Source organism: Cheilinus undulatus, linkage group 19, assembly GCF_018320785.1.
Source record: "Cheilinus undulatus linkage group 19, ASM1832078v1, whole genome shotgun sequence".
Lineage (NCBI taxonomy): Eukaryota > Metazoa > Chordata > Actinopteri > Labriformes > Labridae > Cheilinus > Cheilinus undulatus.
The window spans coordinates 24,710,433-24,736,656 of NC_054883.1; the positions used below are offsets into that span (position 1 = coordinate 24,710,433).

At 39.3% G+C, this 26,224-nt stretch overlaps 1 protein-coding gene across 1 annotated transcript in view; it reads left to right on the forward strand.

The window, feature by feature from the left end:
* The window catches only part of LOC121526995, a 135,173-nt gene that overhangs the window by 55,876 nt on the left and 53,073 nt on the right, over window positions 1-26,224 (forward strand). The gene's annotated exons all lie outside the window — the stretch shown is intronic.

The window sequence follows — 26,224 nt, forward strand, 5'->3', positions numbered from 1 at the left end:
ACTTGTTTTAAGTCCATGATGATTCAAAGAAGTGAGCTGTGGTGATAAACAAGGTCACGGAAGCAGCTGCCGACTCTAGTAGCGTAAACTTGCTGATATCGCTGCTAAAGCTGAGTTAAATCAATGCAAAACATGGTACTGCTGAAATACCCTTCACAATAAAAGTCGGTAGTAGTTGCTTTCCCTGAGTGCTTTTATTGTGAAGGACAACATCAGGAAATACGGTGTTCAGTAGCTGTTTGACACAGGTCAGCAAAAGAAGACTGAAACTTAAAACTACAGGTTCAGTATAATTTATCTTGTAACACATTACAAATGCCCAGGTCTACAGTATGTAAAAGGAAGTTTCTGAGTACTAACATTAGCTGTGTCCTTAGGGCGGCTACTGGGTATCAACTGGGCTGTCTTTCTTACATTCCCAATAAATCTCAGATCTTCTTTGTTAATAGCAATTTATCTATTTTAACTTCCTGTTTGGATTCCAGCTTTTATTTTGAAATACAATAAGGAACCCTAGGTAGATCAAAGATTATAAGGTAAACAGTAAAAAGTTAAATGTTTGGTACCACAAGGTGCACATGACTTTAACATGTCCTCAGAGCTTTCTGTTAGTAAAATGAGACATGAAGGAGCAGCGGTGGACTTGTTTTACATCACTGTGGCTGCAGGGAGACGCTGCAGTAGTTTAGCCTTAGTGCACTGAAAGGCATGTGATTAATCATGGTTTTAATAAAAGTTAATGAGCTAATTATGGACCTTAATTGCATCACAATTATGACATTAAACTGACAGCCCTAATTATCAAACATGTTTCTAACTTTGAATGTGGCTCACCGTGTCTTCGCAATTTCCCTACCTTTCATCTCTGTAGTTTCTTATCTTTGCATCACTGAGGTGACACCGGGGGCTGCAGCTGGATAGTAAGGGTACGAGATCTCCAAATGTTTTGGCTTCACTTTCAGTGAGCTGTCAAATGCTTGTGTTATTATCAAGTGGGATCCTCCCATACAGCAGAGCCAACCACATGTTAAAATGAGCATTTTTACAGTAAAAATAAAAATCAGGTAGGTGGAATCACTCAGATTTTGTCCACTACTTCTGCTGTCAATTGCTGATATGCTATGTCATTTTGAGAGATTTTTAAACAGAAATGCATGAATGCATGTCCTCTTAGTGCTTCTGTAGAATATAAATAAATTCACAACTAAGAAATAAATGTATTTATAAGCCAGAAATGGAAGAAAATGTTAAATGTTGGTGATTTAAGAGCACACAGATGCCAAACCTCTTATCGCGTATGCAGTGCGGCCTGATCTTGTCTCTTCTCTTTTATCCTGACTTTATTTTTGCTGATATCAAGTGATGTCTTTGTGTGGTTTAAGGGTTTTTCCCTTCTCTTCCATGTCCAAAAAGATCTCTGCAGATTCTGCTCTGAAACAAGAAGTAAAGCCTCTGTGACGGTTCAAAAACCAGCGTGATGTTTATCTCCTCAATAAGAGTCATAGCTGCTGCATTTTCCAGACCACTGGAGAACTTGTACTGTGCGTGTTAGTGTGTTTGTGTGTGCGGTGTTGTGTGTTTTGTTGCCTCCCTGCTGGTTCAGAGAAACAATACTACGCACAAACACAGACTACCATGCACACATTGTGCCCTCCTCGCAGGGTCAATATTTACAGTTCATCTTCTTCAGCAAAATCATTCTGTCACAAAGCCTTACCATCTCCCCCTGCCCTCCCCCTCCTCCCCCCTCTGCTCTGCCTGTCACTTTGACTGTATGTTCCAATGGCTGAGCGTGATCTGGGCCAATTATGGCTTGTTTTGAGCGTGCAGGGCATCCTGTGGAAGCAATACATTATGGGAAATTCGTGCCAATCCACCTCTCCCTCCATATGTGCATCCTCCATCATTCCCTCGTGCTACTACTACATGCAGCCATTCATCTTCTACACAGCTGTTGCATCCACTTGGATTGTGGGTGAATGAATTTAATGGAGTGTCATTCAGTATGTACATTGTGGGGCACACGGAGGATGTTTGATACCTGCTCACGCTTCTCCAAAGAGGATTCTTGTGTTTGTCCATCTCACGACAGAGTGAGGATCTGGTGACCAGACCTGATAAAGAGGAAGATTTCCTCCTTGGATTCTGCAGCAGAGTATGGCATCAAAGTTGCATGAGACAAATGAGTGAAGTATCCACCATTCAGCATAAGAAACACATGGAGTTTGATCCGTGTGCATGAGTCTAGCGTTGTTGTGAAGTCACTGCAGCTTTGCAGGATGTCATGAAACAACACAGGATGAAAATACGGATCATAAATGTACTCTGAAGAAATTTTAATTGAGAATAGAATCAATGATTTTCCTGTCTCAATCAGGCCTGGACACTAAAATTTTACTCTGTTTTTCTTTGTCAAACCGCTCAAGCTCTGTCAGGTTGGGATCAGGCCTGAACAGTCCAGGACTTTTTAAGCTCAGTCACAAATTCTCTATTGGATTGAGGTCTGGGCTTTTACTCTGCCACAGAACATTCACCTTGCTGTCTTTAAACAATTTCTGTGTAGCTTTCTCTGTATACATGGGCTCATTGTCATACAGGTAAATAATTCTTCTCCCAAGCTGTAGTTCTCTTGCAGACTGAATAAGATTGTCATCCAGGATTTTCCTGTGTTTTGCTGCTTCATTTTACCCTCTATCTTTCCAAGCCTTCCCGGGCTGTATGCTGAGAAGCATCCCCACAGCATGATGCTGCCACCACCGTGCTTCAGTGGGGATGGTGTGTTTGTGATGTGCAGCAGCCAAACAGCATTTTGTCTCATTTTGGTGTCATCAGACCAAAGACCTTTCTTCCACTTGATCATGGAGTCTCCCATGTGCCTTTTGGTGAACTCCAGTCCGGCTTTAATCTGAGTTTTCTTCCAGAACCTTGGCCAGAACAGATTACAATGACAAGAAACTGCATGCAAACTTCTGCACAGTCTACTTGCAGAAATGTGTTGCCTATATTTTTCCAAAATAAAACTGTTCCTTGTGCAAATCACTGATCTCTTACTGCTTGTTTTCTAATTGGATTTTTCACTCTTGCATTACAGATTAAGGGATTAAGGTTAAAACAAAGCGTTAGGGTGATCGTACGACTATCTCAGGTGACTTTTTTTGGCTTCAGGTACTGAGGTTTACACTCTGCCAAATCCAATACAGCTGGACTGAGCTGTTAATAGAAGCTAGCCCTCTTATTCACAGCTGTAGCTTCGAAAACAGCCCATACTGTGGTTGTTGTGACACCAGCATCGAGACTTTTATATGATTCTATCAAAATCAAATAATATCAGTACCATGATGGCACAGGTAAAAGCCTTCTGCAGGCAGTTTTACTAAAAAACAAACTCCTGCACTCTTGCACGGATACTTTGCCTAAGGTGCTGCACAATGTAGACAGCATTTGTTGGCAGTTTTTGATGGATTTACTCCTCTCGTCTATGCTTGTCTCAGGAATTATACCTAGGATTTGACCACCTTTGTCAATGTAGTTAAAGTGCCTAATTTAAACAGAAAACTCACAAAAATGGTGCAGCATTAGGACTAAAATAGTTTTAAAGATGTTAAAACGTGACTATTTTGCTTGTTAAGTGCAGCAGGATTCTTCAGAACATCTGTTCAAATGAATTAAATTAGGAGGAGGGAAGGATTTGAGGAATCTCTCCAATAATTCGTTTTGTTTTTGAGTAACACCCAGAGGCGATCACCTTTAAAGGTAGTCAGAAGTTCAAAAGAAAAACCCACTTCTTCCTGTTGTGTGTCCGTTAAGGTGGAGATGCTGCTGAGGAAGGAGGTGTCGAAACACACAAACACAATGGTACAGTTTCCCTCTGCTGCCCCACAGGAAGCTGTCAGCATGTACACACACGTGTGACACACAAAAACACACACCCAGAACAATGCATTTACATATGCTGCTCTGTTTTAATTTAACACCTCTAAACATGAAGACAGAGTCAGATCATGTTCAGATTTCCAACATATCCACAAATAATGTCTGAATAGTTAGAGCTTGGATTAGAACTTTAGACTGTACTTCACAGTAATTTTCAAACATCCTCATATGACTTCCCTACAGTGATCTTTATATTTGACTCCTTATCATTCAAACCAGGACATGGAGGTGAATGAACTCAACGCTAGCTCACTTTATTCCTCCTCTCTCTACTCCATCCCTAATTAGGAACAACCGTCACATCTGATTTGTAGCATTACCATCCTCTGGGTATTTTAGAGTAATCACTGCAGCCAGATTGGAGATGTAGTGCCTATAAAATTGCATAATAACACTGGGCTCGTACGATTAGTATAATCAAATCATAAAACCACATTTTTACCATTAACAGCCCTTTGTGCCGGTTCCCCCCTATCAGACCCAAAACTGCTTTCTCAATACTTTAGAGGAGAATTCTGTTTTTCTTTAAATGTCGTGGTTTAAATCAGTGTTTTTTAAATCGTGGGTGCTGCCCTTAGGGGGTTGGCAGGGGTGCAGAGGGGAACACAATCAGATAGTGTAATACCGTTAATTGAGATAAAACAGCTTAATATGTAATGTCTGCATATGAAGATTACCATGCTCTTGTCTGTGTTGGTTATTTAAGTAGATAATTAACTCAAGACAGTCTGGCTGCAGGCTACTTATCTCTGACGCCAAAAAAATCACAGAATTGAAATACACGCTAAAACTTTTGAACTAAAGTTGGATTAAACTTCTTAAGGATATTTGGATAAAAACCCTGACCTGCAAATCCTGATTACAAAACATTAAATAAGCAGTTTCCTTACTAAGAAGAAGAGCTCATTCTACATGAAGACACTCTAATGCAGCATGGTGCTTATGTACCTCCCTAAGCTGTATCAACAATGTAGCGAAGATACCTACATAATTAACATAGCTAAAGCTAAGCTCACAAAGCAGCTATATAATCAACACATCTACGTTAAATAGCTAATTTTGTTTTAGCTAGGTTTGCTATCTCACATTGCTTAAGTTAACTTAGCTATAGATAAAGAAGCTATGTAGCTACATAGCTAATGTAGCTTAAAAGCTCACAAAGCAGTATGTAAGTATAAAGCTTCAGTTAAAATTTCTACACTCAAATTGCTAAAGCTTAAGTTGCTAGAGCTCGACTTGCTTAAGGTAATTCAGCTATAGATAACAAAGCTATGTAGCTCATGTAAATAAAGCTAAGCTCACAAAACAGCTGTGTTAGCTACGTCGATAGTTAAATTAACTTTAGCTACGTTTACGAAAGCTCATGTTGCAACAGCTCACACTGCTTAAGGTAATTTAGCCGTAGATAACGGAGTTCCATAGCTAATGTAGCTAAAGCCAGGCTCTCAAAGCAGCTTGGTTAGCTACATAGATGCCTAGCTAAATTGGCTTTATCTCTAAAGGTCATGTTGCTAAAGCTAACTTAGCTGCATTGGTTTTGATTGTTACAGTAATTACAGAGCTAGCATAGATATGTTAGCTTTAGCTAAGCTAATGAAGCTACAGCCAGCCACCATTCGTGCAACTGTGTGGTGAAGGAGTTGGTGGTCTGCCTCTGTTTTTTAGGTAGGTTTTGTGAATGTTGTTGTGCTCCTTTGGTGGGAAAAGGTTTGTGCCATTTTTTCCCAGCACAATAATACAGAAGAACCAACGTCAGACAGCGGCTCAATATTTAAATGACTTTGCAAAGACTGAAGGTGGGCTTTCTCAACCCAAAGGAGGTCTATGTAGTTAGACCCTTTGAATTACAATATGAGTCTGTCAGTATCAAAAACAACAGCTTTTAGTGGTTAGTAGTTTGATTGGACATATATTTGCCCCTCAAGTTAACTTTGCATAAATAACAGAGTGCAGGGTCAATATTCCCAAGAACCTGGAAAAAGCAAAATAATATCTAACTTTTGAGGGGGATATGAGGATGTCTGTAAAGGGTTTGGACAAAAAAGGAATGAGTTCAATAATCAGGGCTTAGGTGTAAAATTGAAAGACAGCCCTCTGTGTGTCAGCGATTACATGACTATAACACAGCATACAGCACCTCAAAGCAGCTGTCACATGTTTCTTATCAACCATGACCTACATGCTTTGCTCTATCTCTATCAGATCATCTGGATTAGTGCCATTTAATTGTGTTATATTGCCATTTTTCCTCTCATCCTTCTTTCTGTTCACTACTGTTCATCTCTCCTGTTCTCATCAATGGCTCTAAAAGTAGAAGACATCGCGTGTCCCTCTGCAGCGTTAAGTCTATTTAAGGCCTCAACTTATGTCAGGAAAAACTCAGTGACTTGATATTGAGCTAATAATGTCTGACCGCTTTCCCTGTGAGCTGCACAAGTGCTCCTCCGGGGATAAGAGAGAGAGCGGGCGAGTGAGGTTCACAGAGAATGGGGAGAGAGAGTAGAGCAGTGTACGAAATGACCTCGCTGCCGTTGCGTGCCACGGTTTGTTTTCAATACCGGCCACATGTTTGAACATTGCATAACTTCTCAGATGCGGTTTGTAAATCATGAAGTATTTTGGGGGTATGGAGGTGTGTGTGTGTGTGTGTGTGTGCTGACAGCCTCCTCACCTTACACCCTCAGCTTATTTATCTCCACATAAATACCCTCCTCTATTAACACATCCTGCGTCATGATGTAAAATGATAATTACTGAGAGGCAAAAGTCATTCTTCTCTCCTCTGTGTCTGCTCGGCTCCACAGCTGCCTGCCCGTGTCTCTCTGTCCTCACTGTGGGAGCTATGGTCCAATTAAAGCCTAATTAAAGGGTCAGTCCGTGAAAACAAGACCAGTCTTTATAGTGCTGTTTGCACAGGTGTTGTGCATCACATGTTGTAATGATTTCAGGTTTAAACATCAATGCTTCACACATGGACACATGTAAACACTGGTGCACTGTACATGGCAGTTGTCACAATAACAGAATTTAAACTTCCATACAATTCTAGTGAAAATCTATCAACATGGATGCCTTTTTTTAATCATTTCCTGGCAATTAACACCCTATAATGAGTAATTTCTTGTTTTTAACAATCCAATATGGTAAGCAAACGTGCACAGTCCAGCTTGTACCAAACACTAGCAATATTTAGACACTTTTCCAATTTTTTGTGCAATCTAGACAGTGTGAAGAAAGTTTTTCAATGTTAGATAGTTTTTTAATGTTCATCTGAAAACCTTCCACATAAAGTGTTTGGGAAGGGGGAGGACTAAATGAGATAGTAGACATGCACAGCTCCATCAAGTAATGTTTTCTCTGCAGGCAGACATTGTTGTAGTTTCAGTCGGGAGAAGTGCAAAACATCACCTGTCAAGAAAAGCTTTCAGTGGGGTTCTTTGCTCCTCTTTCAATAAAGAATCATAATCATCATAATAAAACATAAACAAAATACTGACATAATGAAAGTTTTGATAACCTGAAGTGAGGCAGGTTGAGCAGCACTGTGTCTCTAATTTGAAGCCAGTGAGTAATTCTGTCTGAAAAGTTTGCTTTTATCTTTTATTTGTACTACTAGATGAGTGGGTGCATGTCAGTCACTGTATTTCTCCACATGGTCTCTGTTTTTTTTTAGTTTTTTTAATTATTATTTTAAATATATATAGTGTATTTGGTGAGCTAGGCACAGATATTATATCACCAATTTTAATGCCACCACTCTACTGAAAACTACAACTAGCGCCTGCTGATTTAACGTCTCTGCAGAGTATACAGTGAACTACAGTGGTGGGTAAGAGGAAAGACTGGAGTGGTTTTGTCCTTGGCCTTGTACTTCATAGATGTAAGCAGTTTATCCCTGAGTCAGAGTGGACATTTGTGTAGAAAATCCCTTGAGTCATTCTTGAGTTACTGCCTTCACAGCAAGGGATAAAGATGAGGTCCAGTGACATTGACCTTTGACCTATGACTTCCAAAATCAAATCAGTTTGATCAGAACAGACATTTGTGAAGAAAGTCCCTTCATGCATTTTCAAGATACAACATTAACGAATATCAACCTTGCAGAGCAGATGGATCTGCCAGATTCCTGTCATCAGGTAGATCCATCTTGCAACGCTACAATCTGAACTAGTAACGAGGACCTGAGCAATCAGTATCATTTGAGGAGAATGAGGCAGTAGCTGCGGGTGGGGTTAGTTGTACTGGGAGAGGGTAGCAATGGCTGCTGCCAGTGGATGTAGCTATAGTACAGAAGTAGGCAATAAAAATCAAGAAAATAAAAGCATTCTTTACCCTAAAATATGTTTTTCTCTTCTCCTGACCGGCCTCAGCAAGTTTTTTTTTATCATCTAACCCCATGGATAGCTAAAAACCATAACTGTTGCCTGCAACTTCAGCTGTATAGTTCAGTCCCTGCAGCCAACCCCACTTTGAGAATATTTTAATACCATTTGGATATCTTTGTGTATTAACGGTACTCTAAAAATCAAGTTTCTGTGTCTTTCTTTGTTTTGGCATAAACTTCATGTTTACAGACTTGTAGTTCAACTAAACCACACCTGTAGCTACCCCCTCTTTCTCCTTAAAATGACTACTTGGCATGTCCATTTTCTGGAAACAAATGTTTCATCTCTAAGTTTTGCAAGATTGATCTACCTGATGACATAAATGGAATCTTGCTAATCCTTTCGCTTTGCAAGGTTGACACAAAATAGAAGGGGAATGATACAAAAAGGAAAAAGTATGATACTTTCAATCATTGCAGAGGAGATCACAGCAAGAATAGAACATAAATTATGGAAGAAACAGAAAGAAAAAGGCTAAGAACTACTCACATTTAATGAAAATAATTTGAGTTGCAACCTCAGTGTAGACATTGTAAAAATGCACTTTCACTCATGCATTTTGCAGGTCATTCAGAATACTGCTTGTGCAGAGACCAAATCAGTCCTCAGCCTGCAGCTCCAGCAGCTTGTTAAGTTTCATTAGAGTCCTGTTGAAAGATATTTCTTCTATACTGCAGGCCTCTTCAATGCAAATATATGCATGCCTTGCACAGAAACATTCCTACTTAAAACAGACTGTGAAAGATGTTAACACTCCTCAAATTAAAAGTAAAGTTTCAGCTGCAGATATTTCATCAATCCAAGCAGGAATGGGACTCTGTTTATCTGCTCGGTTACAGTAGAATCAGCTCTGCAGGATGAAAATAGTTTGGAGGTGGACAATTTCTCAGCAATGACATGTTTTGATTCGGTCGACCATAATAGGCTGCACTCTCACCCACCACACACAGACAGAGGACTGGTTTTTCTTGTCAGTGCTGGGATCTCTTGCAGACTGACCACCCACACTGCGAGCGAAACCTCTCTAAAGTGTGAGGCGAAAAGATGAAAAACTGCTCTTTAACTCTGGAGACACATTAATCTTCAGGTGCTGCAGGCAGGTAAATCGGATCATGCTTTTATATTTACATGCAATGAGTATCGTTCTGTGTTTCCAGCCGCTGTGCCTCCAGCAAACATGGGATGTGCATTCCCTCTGACACACACACACACATCGGGGTTGAGGTTAACCAGACGGGGGCTGATACAGAGATAAGAGGTCTCGTTTGGTCACGGAACGACCAGCGGTGGATTTAATGGGGCTGACAGGTGAATAAATGGTTGAAATCCATTAACCCTCCCACGACACTGGCTCACACCAGCCACTGCTATGAGCTGTTGTCTACTGTATTTATATGTGCGTGTGTTTGTGTGTATATGTGCAGAGGCGGGGCTTATCTCGGGAGTCCCACCCAGCTGCACGCGATGCTTGGGAATCCGTGCCGGTCGAGGATTTACTGAACACGCTTTAGGGAATCCCAGCACTCTCCTCCACACACACACACACACACACACACTAACAAACACACACACCTTTAGGATATAGAGCTGACATGGTTAACGCTGATCAGGTGGAATCACTCGGACACGCACAGCAAAACATACGTGCACGTCTGGAGGATGCAGAGCTGTCATACCTGACACTGATCAGATGAAATCACACATGATGCACACTAACCATCACCTGAGCAACCAATCAGATGCCTTCATTCTCCCCTGATGGCTTGTGGTTACACCCCAGATTTAAATGTGCATCCAGCCTGTGTTGGATTAAAAAACAGTTCTACAATGAAGTAACAGCTCATGTTCCAGTTGGCAGCTTTTCAAACAGCCTTTTTGGCTCCAAGTCAAGAAAAATAAAAGGTACAAAGATGCAGCTACGGCTTATTAACTCCATCAGTCTTTCATTTACCTGTCATGTTTTAGTTATGCAACATTTCATCAGTGATGCATGGATACAAGTGAGTTTTCAGAGCAGACGAAGTTGCATTTTTAATGATAAATGAGCAGCAGATTCCTAGCGGTTTCAGATTTATTTAATATCTTTCAAACAAGAACAGTCCTGCACAGAGTCCTGCAAATTCATTTTCATAGTGCTAATGAAAAGTATTCACCCCTTTGGACAGAGCCACAGGCTCATCCTCACTGCTTATTTTCATCAGAGTACAAAACACTTTGCCACATTCTACGAATTTTTGCAGTGAATACAAATAAAAGTACTCTGTGCAAGTTTCAAGTGTGTGACTTTTTTTTTTTTTTTTTTCACAGATTAGGAACCTGAAAAAATGCAGATAAAAACAACCGACCCGGTGTGCAAAGACCTTAACACTTGCCTCATAATGCCATTATTTTCTCTCGTTTGACCGTAAAAACAACAGGTCATGTCTGCCTGATAATAAATCTCTTCTCTGAATCAGCTGTTTGTGAGCTTCAGGCCAGCGTTAAATAAGTATGATGAAACAGATAAGTGTCCCACATCATTTCCCAGTGGCTAAAGTGTGCCTAAAGGGCCGGTATTGGCAGATAATAAACCAGTCCTTCTGTGCATCCCTAAATTCTAGTTTGGATTTTATCCCAACAGATTTTACCATAATTCTGTATGACAAACTTTGGTCAACCCTTATTGTTTCTAAATCGGCTATATGAATGAAGTTTTCTTGACTTGAATATTCATTGAATGTTAGAATTAAATACTACCCTGTTCTGTCTGTCTGCTTTTTCAATGTCAAAATGAATTTAAATTAAATTAAATTAAATCCTTTATGAACAGAGTTTACGATCCCAAGGCGGTCATCTGTTGCATTTTGAGGAAATAAGTTTGTATAAATCTGTGTTTTCTCTCCGTCTGGTCCCATAATACTTTAATCAGAGAGTATTTCCTGATTTTTATCATCTTTATTGGTTTTCAGTCCTTGTTTGTTATTTTTTCATCTTAAATGAGGATCTTAATGGCTAATATTCATTCTGGGATTTTGTTTCAATATTTATTAAACCCTTACACAGTATGCTTGAATGTGCTTTTTAAATCATTTTTTTTTTACATTTTTATCATTGCGTGTTTTTTATAATGCTCATTTTCTAATCTGCATAATGCATTTCATTATGCAGATTAGAAATATGCAGATAAACAATTTAAGCGTCCATCTGCAGTTTGTTGCACCTTTTTCCATATGGTGCCATCTCTGCAGTGCTCTCCTTTTTGTGCACAGCTTTATTTCTTGTTTTGTTTTTATTCCTATATTCCCTACTACTTTATTGTGTTTAACAGCAACTGTAATTACTTAACCCCCCCCCCCCCGGGATAAACAAAGTATTTCTGATGTCTGATTTCACAGATGATTATAGCTCAAATAACACTTTATCTCCCCACCCCCCTCGTTTTCTAGACTCCTCGCTGCCTCAGTGATTCAGCGCTGCTGATCGGAAGTGAATTTCACTATTGTGGCACAATGAGAGTAAATGTTTAGACAGGGAGAAGCTGCGACCGTCAAACAGGGGGAGGGGAGGAAGGGGGAGGAAAGGGAGGCAGGAAGAGAGGCAGGAAAGAGGAGAGGTGATGTCAGGCTGGCTTTCACATTGGGGAAGTGTTGAAATGAGGTAGATGTTACAATCTCCTCTGAGTGTGTGTGCTCATGCTTTCCTCAAATACAGAGGAGCCAAAAAAAAATGCACCGTTATCATGCAAAAAGATTACATTAAGATCCTCATGATTCAGGCTGGCGTGCATCTAAAAGAAAGTGCAGGTTAAAGCAAGAAAAGCCAAAAATGTTTGGTATTAATTCTCTTAAATGTGTAGAAATGCTGAGGACTGAAGGCATGTGCAATCAGACATATGCTGGTGGAGTTAAAATGCACCCATCCTCTTTGTGTTAGCTCTAAAATCAGTAAAAAAACAGGGTAATTGGGTGGATGTTGTCTTCTATTATTCTTAAAAAGATAACTGTATAATCATGGCTCGACCCATCCCTGTGCCTCTCATCTGTGAACCATCTGTCTGAGCTGAACACCATCCATCCCTCATCAGGTTTCATTCAGTCCTCAGTCGTCTTCAGTGAGACTCGCTCATCTAACAGTGAAACTTGAAGCATGTTTGAGACACATCTGGATCTGTGAGAGTCTCCTTCACAGCACAGCGGAGCCACAGAGGATTTCTGCTTCCTCCTAACACATACTTTTTCATGTTTTATTGTCCGGTGGGAAAAAGACTTTGAATCTCGTTCTCTGCTCGTTTTATGACAGTTCCCACCCTGGATTCTCTTTATCTCCTCAGTGCTTTCCAAATTTCTTTTTAATATCCCACAGAAAGGATTCCAGCCTTTTTTCCCCTTCAACCTCTTCTTTGTTGGTCTTCTGTAGACAGGCTTTTAGGGTTTAAGGAGCCATGGAAATAATGCCTGAATTGCAAGATGGTATGTAGCCATCCTTAACCAGGTCCTGATGACTGGAGGCAGTGACTTCAGTTTTTTAAATCCCTACCTCACAGTAACACCAATTAAAGCATTCAGTTATGGGCTAAAGGCAGGAATAGCAGCCTCTTTTCCTTAATTATACTCTGACATCATCAATCTGGAACATTTCTGTACATTTAGGTTTTTATCTTATCCAATGCAAATCTATTTCTGCTGCACAGCTAAAAACAACAAGGCTATAAAATCGAACATGAAAACTGTAAAAACTAGGGCTGTCATTTATATGTTACATTCTTTAATCACATGCTATTTTGTCTCTTAATGCGCACTGTAGTTTTAGCTACTGAAGCGGTGCAGCAGCTGGACTCAACTTAGCACCTCTCCCTGCTCTCACAGTGATAGAAAACCGAAATATCCCTTCAGTGCAGGAGATAATTTTCTGATCTTTACTTTAAGATTCAATCCGATGTACCACACAGGCTTTGGAAATTGAAAATTAGATTTAGCTATAAAGGCTGTGGCCCAGTGCATTGGAAACTGGTTGTTAAATTTACTACAGACAACTGCATCTGTCCCTGCCAAATAAACCAATGAAATAGACTAAAATGCTAATAATTTAAATGAACGCTGCATTGACTTAAACGTAGGAGACAGATTATCACCGTTATAGGTTCTTTGCAAATGACGTCATGCAGCAATGGAGAACTCCAGATGTGGGCAGCTGGGGTGGAGGAGGTTAAGCTTTGCCAGCAGCAGCGGCATGGTGCATCAGTATTAATGAAGCAGGGATTAGTGAGAAGTACATCATTTAAATACACCGCTGTGTTGAGAGAGGGTGATTGGCTGTGAGAGCTGGGATGTGATAATTGGGATCAGCTGACCATGGCTGGTCATAGGACTACTGTGTCCTGTATAAATTAACGCTAGGCTTCATTTAGTAGATGAATCAACCAAGGGATTTTGTTGCAGCCAGTACAGCCTGATTAGAAGAGATCATTTCATACCTTTTAGTCATTCAAACCCTGGAATATGTATTCCTTTAGAAAGCCTGAGTTTAAAACTGCCAGAATTGCCCTTGAAATCTTAGTTGTGGTCTCTTATTCGCCACAGCAGTGCTTTTTCATTTGGCCATGTTTGAAGATGAAGAAAGCCCAGATTTAAAAATACCAGATAACCTTTGAGTCTCCATCGTCTCATGCTCAGTGCCGGCCCGCTCACATCAGTGGGTATAAACTGCACAGTGAATAAAACTCGGTCTGAAACTGGATGTGTGTGCTTGAATGGACAGATTATAGCCGGCTATTTAAAGATGAGAGGCCACAGTGGAAACAAAGGCTGAATGACGAGACCACACACTGCCATGGCAGAGATCTCCTCTGCATCTGTACGCCTCGTCCTCTCTGTGTTTGTGCAGATTCAGGCATGCATGTGTGTGATTTGTCACTGATAATTTGGTTATCTGGCTCTCTATCCCTCCAGAGGCCGTGATATCATCAGCTCTGTTTAAACATCCCCGCTGTGAACGCTACAGGAAGCCGTCCGTCTTAAGTTTCGCTCCAGGTGTCCTCTGGGCTCGTCCTAACAGTTTTGGACAGGGACAAAGGTGTTTTGGCAGCTCTAAATGGCTTTGAGATGCTGCTAATAATCACTGGTGTCACTGAAGAAATGGATCGGCTGACTGTGCTTTATCTGAGCTCCTGCTGCTGATCTAAAATTCTTATTAAGAGCAAAGACAAAGCATCAGATTGACCTGTGACCCTCTTAATAAAATGCTAATATGTCAGGAGAAAAACCATTGTTGTTTAGTCTTCATCCTACTGAGCTCCTCTCATTTTCTCTCCTCTCCTGCACAGTGGAAAAAGCAGTCATAGTAATTAGTAATTATAAGCCGTGGCAGGCAGTAAAAAGAATCATGGGGGGGGGGGATAAAAGAGGAAACAGGTTTCTCTTTTTGACGTGTAAAGCGTGTAAACTTGGCAGGACTAAATTTGTTGATTGCGGGCTTCTGATGTGACCCATCTGGGCCTGAAACGTTGTATTAGGTCTTCGCACGCTATTCCACGCCACTCCCTCCCTCCGCTCACAGCCCCCCCACCCCTCTGTCACATGAGAAACAGTTGCAGTACTGTTGTTGGGCGAGGAGGATGTGGGTATTCGCTGTGTTTATTTTGTGTGTGTAACGGGAGACCGGCCCCTTAACGGACGGTCCGGGCCCTGCAGCAGCAGCTGTGGGCGCTGCTGAAGTTTCTATGAGCAGAGCATGGCTGAATTGTTTACATGCACATGCTTGCATCAGGATTATCCGCTAGTACCGGTGTGTGTTTCTGTGTGTGCGTGCATCCTTTAAGTGGATCAGAAACTGGAGGCTTGTGTGACACTTTCTCCAAACTGTGACAGTGCTGTAGCTCTCTTTGTAACTCATTCACTCTCTGGTGTTTCATACATAACAGGGGCAATAAGAAGGTCAAAACGTGCACCAAATTTCTGCAGAAACAGATGATGAATCTGATTATTAGCTCGCTATAACAGTACATGTGTAGGTAAAGGATTGTAGACCTTTAACCCTTCATTTATGCAGCATTTTTAGGTGTTCATCTGTGATTTTGAGCCAGCAGATTTGATACTTTATCCATAAATTGAAGCTATCTATTTCTACTCTTTTGACATGATCTTTAAAATATTTTTGTGTATGTTTTTTCACTTTTTTGAGCAGTTTTCAATCAAAGCAGACCTATTTAGCTGTCTTTGCAGCTGTTTAATATCATTATCTCAACATTTGAACTTTCTAAGCTGTTTATTCCAAATCATTCCCTTATCACATTTCTTTTGAAGACTTTTCATGCTCAGTATCAAATGAATATCATGGCTTTTTAGGCTTGATCTCTCAATTGAATCAACTTCTTATTATCTTTTCACTTTATTTTGTTAGCAAACATCGTAAAACCTAACCTTCCAAAGCAGATGCATGGGCCAGACTCCATGTCTCTCATCAGGCAAATCCATCTTGCAAAGCTTCGATCTGCAACGTTTGTGCCATCTCTGAGAAAAGATCTGACCAATCAGCATCAGTTGAGGAAAATGAGTTGGTAGCTACAGGTGGGGTTTAGTTGCACTGGGGGCCAATAGCAATGGCTGTCACTAGTGTAGTGAAATAGAGAACATTTCAATCAGGAGAGGCTTAAAGATTTTAATTATAGAGAAATGTTCAATGTCTATGGCAATGAGACTTCATCGTAGTGAGGCAAACTGCAGGCATAGGATACCCCCAATGGAGTTTAGACCCTGGTGGTGGTGCTGATGAAAGATGGAGGATCAGATGAGGAGTAGACTCTGAGAAGCTGGACGAGGAACCATGAGGTGGCTTGGAGGAGGAGACCTATTTGAGGTGTAAAGGACAAAATTTGTTCTTCATATGCATGCACATCATCAATGCAAGCACATGTTTCTCAGATTGAAATGACACGTTCATTTGATTTTGTTTAAGTTATCACATCTCTAGGTTGCAGGCATGATCCATTCATCCCAGTACTGGAAAAAATGTAAATGACCTCAGTTGTTGTGGCTGCTGCCTTGCCTAGAAATAAAACTACTACATTTTTGAGTGCTGACTCCTCAGTCTTTTTGTTGTACACCTTCAGAAGTTAATTGTTGGAGTGTGCTTCTTTTTTGCTTTCTTTGTCAACTTCAAACTTTGCAAGTACCTCTGTCGAGTGGAGCTTCTGCAGGATTGTTCAACAAACGATTGTAAAAAAGCAGAATAATGGGTAAAGACATACTGCAGCTTTACCAACAGCCCTTAGGGTTTTGCAGGATGCAAACTATAATTTTGTATTTTATTTCTGTTCTGGTTTTTCTGATGTGTCTGACCTGGAGAAGATGGCGTTTGCACCCATGTTTGCTTGGAGTTTATTAGAGAAGTGACAGTAAAGTGATTTTGACTTTTATAGTTTCTGATAGTATTAAAGGAATATGAAGCAGCATAAACATTACATTTCTTTATAGTGTGAAGCAGAGATACCACACGTCTGTCCTTCAAGCTGCAGTCAGACATTTTTATCAATAACAATAACACAAAAATAATGACATTTAATCATTTATCAAAAGTAATATAACTCTGATCATGCAAAAACATGCATGAGTATTTCTGCATACTGTATTGCTCTTTAATGTGCAGTATTCATTTGCAGCTTTTGCATCTCTGTAACTGTTTATGTTGTTTTGAAAGTCCTTATTTGTTTACACTGTATTTCCATTTGTCCCTTTTAAAAAGTCTTTGCTGCTGTTAACACTCAAAGTTTGCATCATGGGATCAATAAAGTTTAACCTAATCTAATCACATTACACCAAATCAATAAATCAGCAGAGATCTGGTCCTTTTTCTTCTCTATTCAGCTGATAATTGTCGACAGCGATCCCATCAGATTTCACAACAGAGCAGAAAAAAAAAACAGAAAAGTCTGCCCCGGTTTACAGCGTCCTCATGTAGCACAGAGAAAAAGAGAGAGTCATGCATGCCTCGCGTGACTCGGTCACAGCGACACTGCACTGTTTTTAAGCTGGTAATACTTTCCCAAATCAGAGATATTGCTTTTATTCCAGAGACATCCTGAAGCGATTCCGGAGGAATTTCTGTGGTCCTGCTCATAAATCAAAGCTCAGCTGTGAGCAGAAAAGACTGAAGGACGCAGAGAACAGAGCATTCAAACAACAATGTTCTGCAGAATTTCTCTCCCTGGAAATCAAACAATATCACAGCTCTTCTATCCTCTTATGTCTTCATTCGTTTCAAGATCTGTATGGGAGTCTCTGATTGATCAGCTCAATATTCAGTAAACTAAACTGTGAAAACCAACTCTGGAGCATCAGCAGCTTCTGCAGATTCTTAGTCGGCGGGGTTTAAAACCACAGACATGTTTGTTGTCTTATAAAAGCTGCTGTGTCATTTTTCAGACAACATGCAGCCTCTCCATTTGGTTATATGAAACATTCATAACTTTTTGGTGAGGATTTAAGGTTTTAACATTGATTATATTTCAGATAAAATGTATATAAATGAAAGGAATTTTAAGAAATTACAATTTTTATGCACACCAATACAGTAGAGCTTCTCCACTGCATCATAGGCTGTATCCAAACATGTGGACAAACGTCAGTCTTTGGGTCCTTTGTGTCGAATTCTCTTAGGCGCATTTTTAGGTACTGTTTTAGGAGACACAGCTATTCCTCTACAGTCACCTGTCACTCTTTCCAAGGCCTAGTCCAGCTAGACGTACAGGGTGCCTAGGATCAACTACAGGACCTAGGCTGATGCTGCAAAGTGTCCGGCATATGCTCTCATACCTGACCTGACCTGGGTGGCTAGGGCTTCTATTTTTGTTGCTGAGGTGTTGAGGCATATCTATGTCCTGTGTTATTAAAAAACATAATAAAGGCTGAAGAAGTCCCATGTGAACAGTTTCTCTGGAAATGTAGAGGCAAGAAAAAAGCCGGCATTGTTGGAGTCACAGAGAGGCATTATGGGCGCTGGTCCAGCGGTGTTGCCCGCAGGTCTCAGCTGCAGGGCTACACCAAAGAGCCAGCATGGAGGTTTATAAGCTGCAGAGCCCGATGTTGGTTTACTGACACAGATTGTAATGTGAGCTTCATTAGTGTGGAGGTGATAATTGTACACTTAGTTTAAGGAGCGTGCACGAGAAAAACACTTAAACTTAAAAGAGGACTGAAGCTACACTTCTGTCTTCTTTTTGTTTTAAAACAGAATATTTTTAAACCCTCCAGACGTCCTGTCAGGAATCTATGCCCTAACCCTCGTTGGTTTTTAATCCTTCGTCGGTTCTCTCTGATTACATTCCTGTCTCCAGCCTGGAAACAAACCTCACATGCTCATGATCTCACTCTGTGTTTCTTCCAGGATTTTTCTCAGCAGCTGTCTTTATGAGAAACATAAATCCTTACAAATCAAATTATATAATGACTGCACATTACCTACTGCTTACAGAAATCAAATTAGCTTGTGATATTTCCTCTGAAACTTTTTCCACATTTATTCTCTGCCTCAGCGCTACAGAAAGGGTCTTCACTAGCTTTGCATTTAGAGAAGAAATAGTCAGCAAAATTTAAAGATATAGACTGATACACATATTAATTTTTTAAATCATCAATGGCATTATAAAGAAACTAAATCTTAAGAAGACAATCCAATACTAGTTAGAGATGAATGGCAGCCCATTCCAAATAACACTAACATGTCGAGTCTTTTTGGTGTCCTATAAGGTTGCACAGTAGTCATGACGACAGCATATGATGGTAGTCGGGATCATACTTGCTACTGGTCTGCTGAAGACAGAACAGGATTATAAGAGGGAGAAACTAAAAATGCATTCTTAACAAAAGTTCAGGTCTCAGGAGGATAATATGCCTCAGTTTTGAACAGCCCTGCCTCAGTTTTTAAACCAAAGTTAATCAGTGTTGTTTCTGTTTTAATGAGTGGGAGAATATCCCTGATGCTGCAAGTTAAAGTGTGTCAGTCAATCCCAGCATGTAGCTGTTGCTTAGCTAGCCCAGCTCATCAGAATGACAGGAGCTGCTGCGTAACATCAGGTAGGGAAGCTGTCATGCCAAAAAGGAAGCCAGCTTTGCCAAAGAGGAACAGCTTACCCCTAAAAGTACCAGGTAATGAAGATGCTGTGTTTTAAACATATTGCGAGATGTTTCAGTCCTCTGCGGAAGGACTGCTGACATACAAAGCCATACTAAATCAATCAAACTCAAACAGAGGGTACAGGAAGGAAGTAACACCACTGCGACCTACTTCTCTGAAGTAAATGCAGGTGACAACCCATGTTAACAGTTCACTCATGAGGGCATCTTTGCCACCACTATGTGGTTATAAAAGGTGACAAAGTGTGTCACAGTGCAGGCCACTGATGATAATATATGACTGAATTAGTCCTGATACACTGGTGTTATCCTTCTTTCTATAGTTACAGGTTTGATTAAAGCTTTTATCTTAGGAGACCTGATCTTCCTCTGCTCAGGCTTCTTCTATTGTGCTGAAAGATGCACTGATGAAAATCCTAACACACCATGAGTTCATACTCAGGGGTTTGTTATTAAATTAAAATGCTTCTACAATTCCCATAAAGTTAGGTCACTGTGTAAAATGTAACGATAAACAGAATGTAATGATTGCCCAGTCTCCTAAACCCATGTTTTATTCACAATGGAACATAACGTATCAGAGACACTTTACCATTTCATTAAAATATATGCTCATTTGAATTGAATTTGATGGCAGCAAAATATTTTCAAAGAGTAGGGAAAAAATTCCTGAAAATTCTCAATCAAATTTAAAATAAATTTCTTTTCAAAATCCAAGAAATTTCCAAACACATTATCCATAATTTTCAATCAGACTCACAAAAATTTACAAAAAAAACTTTCCAAATTTCCATGAAAATCCAGAATACTTTAAAAGCAAAAAATTAATCCAAATTCCCAAACTTCACAATTACATTTCCCAAATTAAAAAAAGATGCAAAAGTCCCCCAAAAACCACACAGAATTCCCTAAAATTTCCATGAAAACTAAAAAACTTGCAAAGAAACCCCCCCAACAAAATGTCCCAAACATTACAAATAAATTTCCCCAAATTTTTATAAAATACAAAAAAAAAAAAAAAAATTGAAAGCAAATTTCCCCTTAACATCTGAATATTCAAAATTCCAATGAAAATGCATTTAAAAAATCCCCAAAATGTATTTGCAAATTCCCAGAAATTTCCATGAAAATTCTTGAAATCACACAGGACAGTGCCCCAAAATTCCTCGTCAAATTTCCAAACCCCAAATTTATAAGTAAAAATGTAAACATTTCAAAGCAAAATCCCTCTCAAAAATTCAAACAAATTTTTTAAATTCCTGTGAAAATTAAAACAAATCCCCCCTAAACATCCAATGAAACTTTCCAAAATATTTAAACATATCTCCAAAATTTCCTTGAAAATACTTTAAATTTACAAGCACACCCCCAAAAATATCACAACAAATTCCCGTACATTTCCATGACAAGTCCAGAAAAATTCTCCCAACATTTCAAGCAAATTACTTACTAAATACATACATGCAGGGTCTCATGAGGATTTTGGAGTTTTGTAGATATTTGGGACTTAAAATGGGATGTTTCCGGTCAAACTGGGATTTATGGTCAGCCTACTCTAGCTCAGCCCAATCTCTTAATCTGAACATTTCCAATGAGTAAAATGAAATCATTCCCTGATCAAGCAGGTTATTCTGCACTGAAACAGGTCCAGTGCTGTCCATGTCCGCCCTCACAGATTGACTCTGTCCGTCTCTGTACTGCATCGTATGTTGAAGCGGCGAAGGTTACAGTCGTGTGTTTGTGACACAGAAGCTTTTGGGTCAGTGGATGGAGAGACTCTCGATTCTGTCTGCTGACCCCGGTGTGCCCGACTGCATCGCTGTCCAAAACAATCCGTCTTTCTTCAGTGATGCACACACAAACAAACGCTCACTGACCACTGCTTTCGTGCAGAGCAGAGTCTATTTTCAGTGATAAAAGTGGATTTAACCACACACTGATGAGATCATCAACAGGTTGTAACAAAGGGACCAGTATGCACACGAATAAATGCAGAGAGCATCAAACGGTCTGACCTTCTCAGTTAAAACCCTCACATGATGCACAGACAGAGACTTTTATTGTGAAGTGAACTTCTTCTGACTGAGCTCTTCCCTACAGCTTTCTTCAGTACATAAATCTCTCAAGTGTCTGCTCTCACACCTCTACGCTTAACCTGGTGTGAAAATGACAACCTGATGATGCAGTCGCTCAAAGAATGAAGGAGTAGTTATGTCAGATTACACTGTTAAACCTGCAGAGCCTGTTTGCACAATAGCCTTATTTGAACAATAAATAATTGTCATGTAAACACAAAGGTCTGTTTGGACTAAAACATCTTTTCTGTGTTTAAATCAGGCTGAAAACTACTGTCTTTATGCACTTTTATCATTTAAATGAATCAGCTTTAAAGGAAAATGATGAGGAGCAGTAGGGGCAAATGTGTGTTGATTTTTAGTCACAAATATTTGTGGAGTTTAGCTGTAAATAAAATAATTTTCTCCTTGTTATTTTATGCATTAAAACCTTGACAGTCACCAGTCTGTTTAAAGAAAAGTTTGTTGTTGGGAGGGTGCTCCTTTTTGTCTTTCCTTTGTATGGTGCATTTCTCTCTGAAAAAGGAAAAAGGGGCTGTTCCAGACATTGTTCAGAAGAACAGCATACTTTGATAGGAGAAGGGGGCAGAAAATTATCTAAAATGATCTCAAATGCTGTGAAATGGCAACCAAAACCAGAAAACTGTGGAAGACAACTGAAAACTACCATTGGAATGGATGGAAGAATAACCAAAATGGTAAAGACTCAGCTAATGATCAGCTCCAGGATGAGCAGAGTGTGATGGTGCAATTAGACCACGCCTATGTGAAGGCAGGCCAGGGGAAAGAAGCCCCTACAAAGTCCCACTGTTGAAAAAAAAAAAAACATGCTGTAGAGGGTAGAGTTTTCCAAAGAACACACTGACTGGCCTAAAGAGAAATGATCAACATTTAGTGGACTGGTGAAAGCAAGACTGTTCTTTATGTGTCTAGGGGTTGCAGACAGCTTGTCAGACAACCTGTAAACACAGAACTCAAGTCAGCTAACCACTGCTAACATTATGGCCATTTAAACTCTGTAATGTTGCTTGTTATGTCATCTTCTCAACTTTGCATAGTGCTTGTGTTCTTTGACATCAGAATTACATGGTTAAAGGAATGTGCACCCTGACTGTCTATACATCAGTTAATATTTCAGTGTAACATAATAAGGTTGAAAATAAATTATGCTTCTTAAACCTTGTTATGTTGACTCCTAAGGTCATTCAGACAACCATAAGGGTACAAAGATGAGCCATACACAGATTAAAAGTAGCCTTGAGATAAAGTGAAAGTTGGTGGTTGGTGTAAATTCAATTCACCAAGTTTTATTTGGTTGACCGCAGGCCTAGATATAATCACCTCAGCCAATCGCTTGTTGTGATTTTCTTTGAATGCTACCTGCTGCACTGACAGACTTCTCTTGCATGGTGAAATTGTCTTTAGTTCTTGCAGGCGAAAGGCTGAAAGAAGTTTCTATCTCGTCTTGTTTCCACTGCAGTTTTTGCACGTAGTACTGTTGCACCTTTCTGCAAAGCATCGCTTGTTTGTTGTCCCTCACTTGTTATGTACTGTCACAGGATAAGTTTGAGAAAATATTTCAGGCTGTTTGCATGCAAACATGCAGTTTTGCCTCAGAAATGTTGGATAATAATCAGGAATGCAGTGCATGTGTGAAAGAGGCAGATTTTTTTCCAGATACACAGAATACAGTTACACATCTGTTTTTACTGGAAGTAATTAAATTAAGGGAAAACAGTTGCAGTGACCCTTTAGAACAGGTTTATGGTAAACTTCCCTCCATGCAGCGCTCCCTCTGACAGCGGCCTGGTGCTACAGTTAGCAGCTTTACACATCCAGTGAGAGAAATAGTTTTCCTATTCAGAGCGACAGGCGGGCAGACAAGTTGGTGTTTGTTTACACTTCGGAAATCTCTCCGCTTGGTTGGGAATTCTGCACACACACACATATATATACACACATACATTCATATACAGTTGTAGCATCACGCTAACACCAGATGCCAGGAAGTGGAGTGGCGACAGAGTGGCATCCACAGCAAAGCCTCGCCATGCGTGACTCTCCTGACTCTGCCTCTTTTAGAGAGCTTGCGTGATCCCACCATCACTCCCATCATGCCCTCCGCCCCTTATATCCTCCCCACACACACAAACAAACACACACATAGCCTGCTGGGCCATAGCACAGGGGTATATGTCCTCCCTCCCTCAGCCAAATGAAGTGATCAGAGGAGCAGTGTTGGTATAAACAGCCTGGATTAGAGCGATGACATGCGAGAGGGGCACAGATGGAGAATATGAAGTGAACGGTCACGGAACATCCAGACCTGACAGAACAGATCAGACTGACCCACCTTTCCTCATCTCACCTGTCCAGCAAGAGCTCTGATGTAGAGCTGAGGTTGGAATAGGAGACTGTGAAGTGTCAGGCATCTGTGAGGTTGTGGCTCGAGACATCATGTCTTTTCCTCAAATTTGGCATAATTAATAACACACTGGTGAAATATGATTCAACATTACTCACGTTATGTGTCACAATAAGAGCCAGCAATCTGAACCTTTTGCATATGCACTTTAAAGACATTTTTTTAATTTTCAGCTTTTAGTTTTATTGCATTATTTCATACGTGGCATGATCAAAGATTGACCATTAAATAATGTCATGAAAAGCATCTAAAATAAAACAACCCAGAGAATGATGTGACATCTGCACATGCTGCATGTTTGCAAAGCCAACTTAATGAAATACTTCAGTCTGACTGTTTAGTAATGTGAAGAGTTTGGAATTGTATTTCTTATAACAAACAAGAAAGTGATGAATTTGTTGCAATATTACTTTAATTTTTTTGGTGATGATTTTTTGCACCACAAACTAAAACAATCTAATAATCATAGGTAAACCAGCATTTTTATTCACACATACATGACAAATAAGTTGATTTATATTTAAGGGAAACATTATGAACTGGACTGGTTTGTTGCAGGTCATATAAATCTGCTTTTCCCTCCATCCTCAGCTGTATCAACCAACCAATCATGTCCCTGTCAAGTTCTTCTGGGTTAGCTTAAAAAAAATTGCAGTCAAGTTAATATTTAAGTTAAATGAAAATTAAAGTGGTTATTCAACTTTGAGGTTCAATTGTAGATTTTTTTTTAGAATTATTATTTACATTGATCAGATTAGATATTTACAATTTTTAGTTAAATGTAGACTATTACATGAGACATGCATTTTTTTTAACTTCTAGTTAAATTAAGTATTTATATTATATTTCATTAATTGTTCATTTTTTTATAAATATAATAATTTTAAAGATTTTTTAATTCATGAAAGAAATACAAAATCAAATCCTTAAAATGTTTACATTCAAAAGCAACTATTTTACTATTTAATTTTAATATATACTTATTTTTCATAGGATAGAATAATTGAAATTACCTAACCCTTACAAAGTGAATAAAAATTATTAGAAATAAATCTAAAGGTTGCTCTAATTATTAACTGGTTGAATCAAGTTTTCAAATGTAAAAATCACTATTTTAAACATTACATTTTAACTACAGTCAAACTCCAAATTAAACATAAATCTAAGTAATCCAGCAGGAAGGGAAACCCCGGGTTCTGTTTGCCTTTTTTCATCAGTCAAGATCAGAAAATCAACGGCCTCATGCACCGATCGTTCTTAAGAAGAAATCACTTCTTAATTCCCTCTTACACAGAATTTAAGAAGATTCTGACATTCACCAAAGCTTTCTGATTTGTTCTTAGTGAAGAACAAAATCTAAAAACACTCCAGAGCACAACATTTAAGTGATGATAAAATGTTTTACTTTGCACTCATCAGCACTCAAATCTACTGGATTAAGAATGACACAATAAAATACTATTTTTAATTCTATTTTACTGCATTTTTTTATTCAATTAATTACTTTTATTTAATTAGATTAAATGCACAAATGTGACTTAGATATGGTGAAGTATAACTTCAAGGTTGCAGTTTGATCTTAGCTGTAAAAATGTTAAATTATAAATATAAATGTAATGTATAGGAGTTTAATAATGATAGTAAATACTTATTTTAAACAATACAAACTGATCTTTACACTCAGACATTCAAATGTGTTTAAATGATGTTCTATCATTTTAAAATGTTTTAGCATAAATGTAACTTTTAATCCAATCAGACTGTCTTTGAACAACAAAAAAGTCTGTGTTTGCAGCCCTGCAAGCTCACGCCCTTATATGGACATGAAAGGGATGTTACTCTATGCTGATTAGGAGAAAGACACAGGTGCTTCCAGTTTACGAGCACTTGTAGGACAGGTGTCTCCCTCCTCTGCTCTATAAATTTGTAACAAATCCTGGCTATGAATATGGCTATGAATGGAAATGTATTGCTGGAATTCTTGTAAATAAATGGCAGCATTAAAGCTTGTTAGTTACGATGAGGTTGATTACCACTGCTACAGAATATTAATATAAAAATGTCTGAGTCACACCAATGTGCACGTCCATCAAAGGCTCAAACTTTGCAAAAGTTTATGAATTATAAAATCAGACATTTAAGCAGAATAAAGAGCATTATGCTTTATTCTGGTGTTCAGTCATTTTTGACATCAGCTGATTCATCTCTGCATTCTGTTTTCTTCCTGCAGCTGCCGCTGATGCTCGCTGACATGGCCGAAGGTGTAAAAAGAGAGATAATCAGATTACTGGCCCGTTA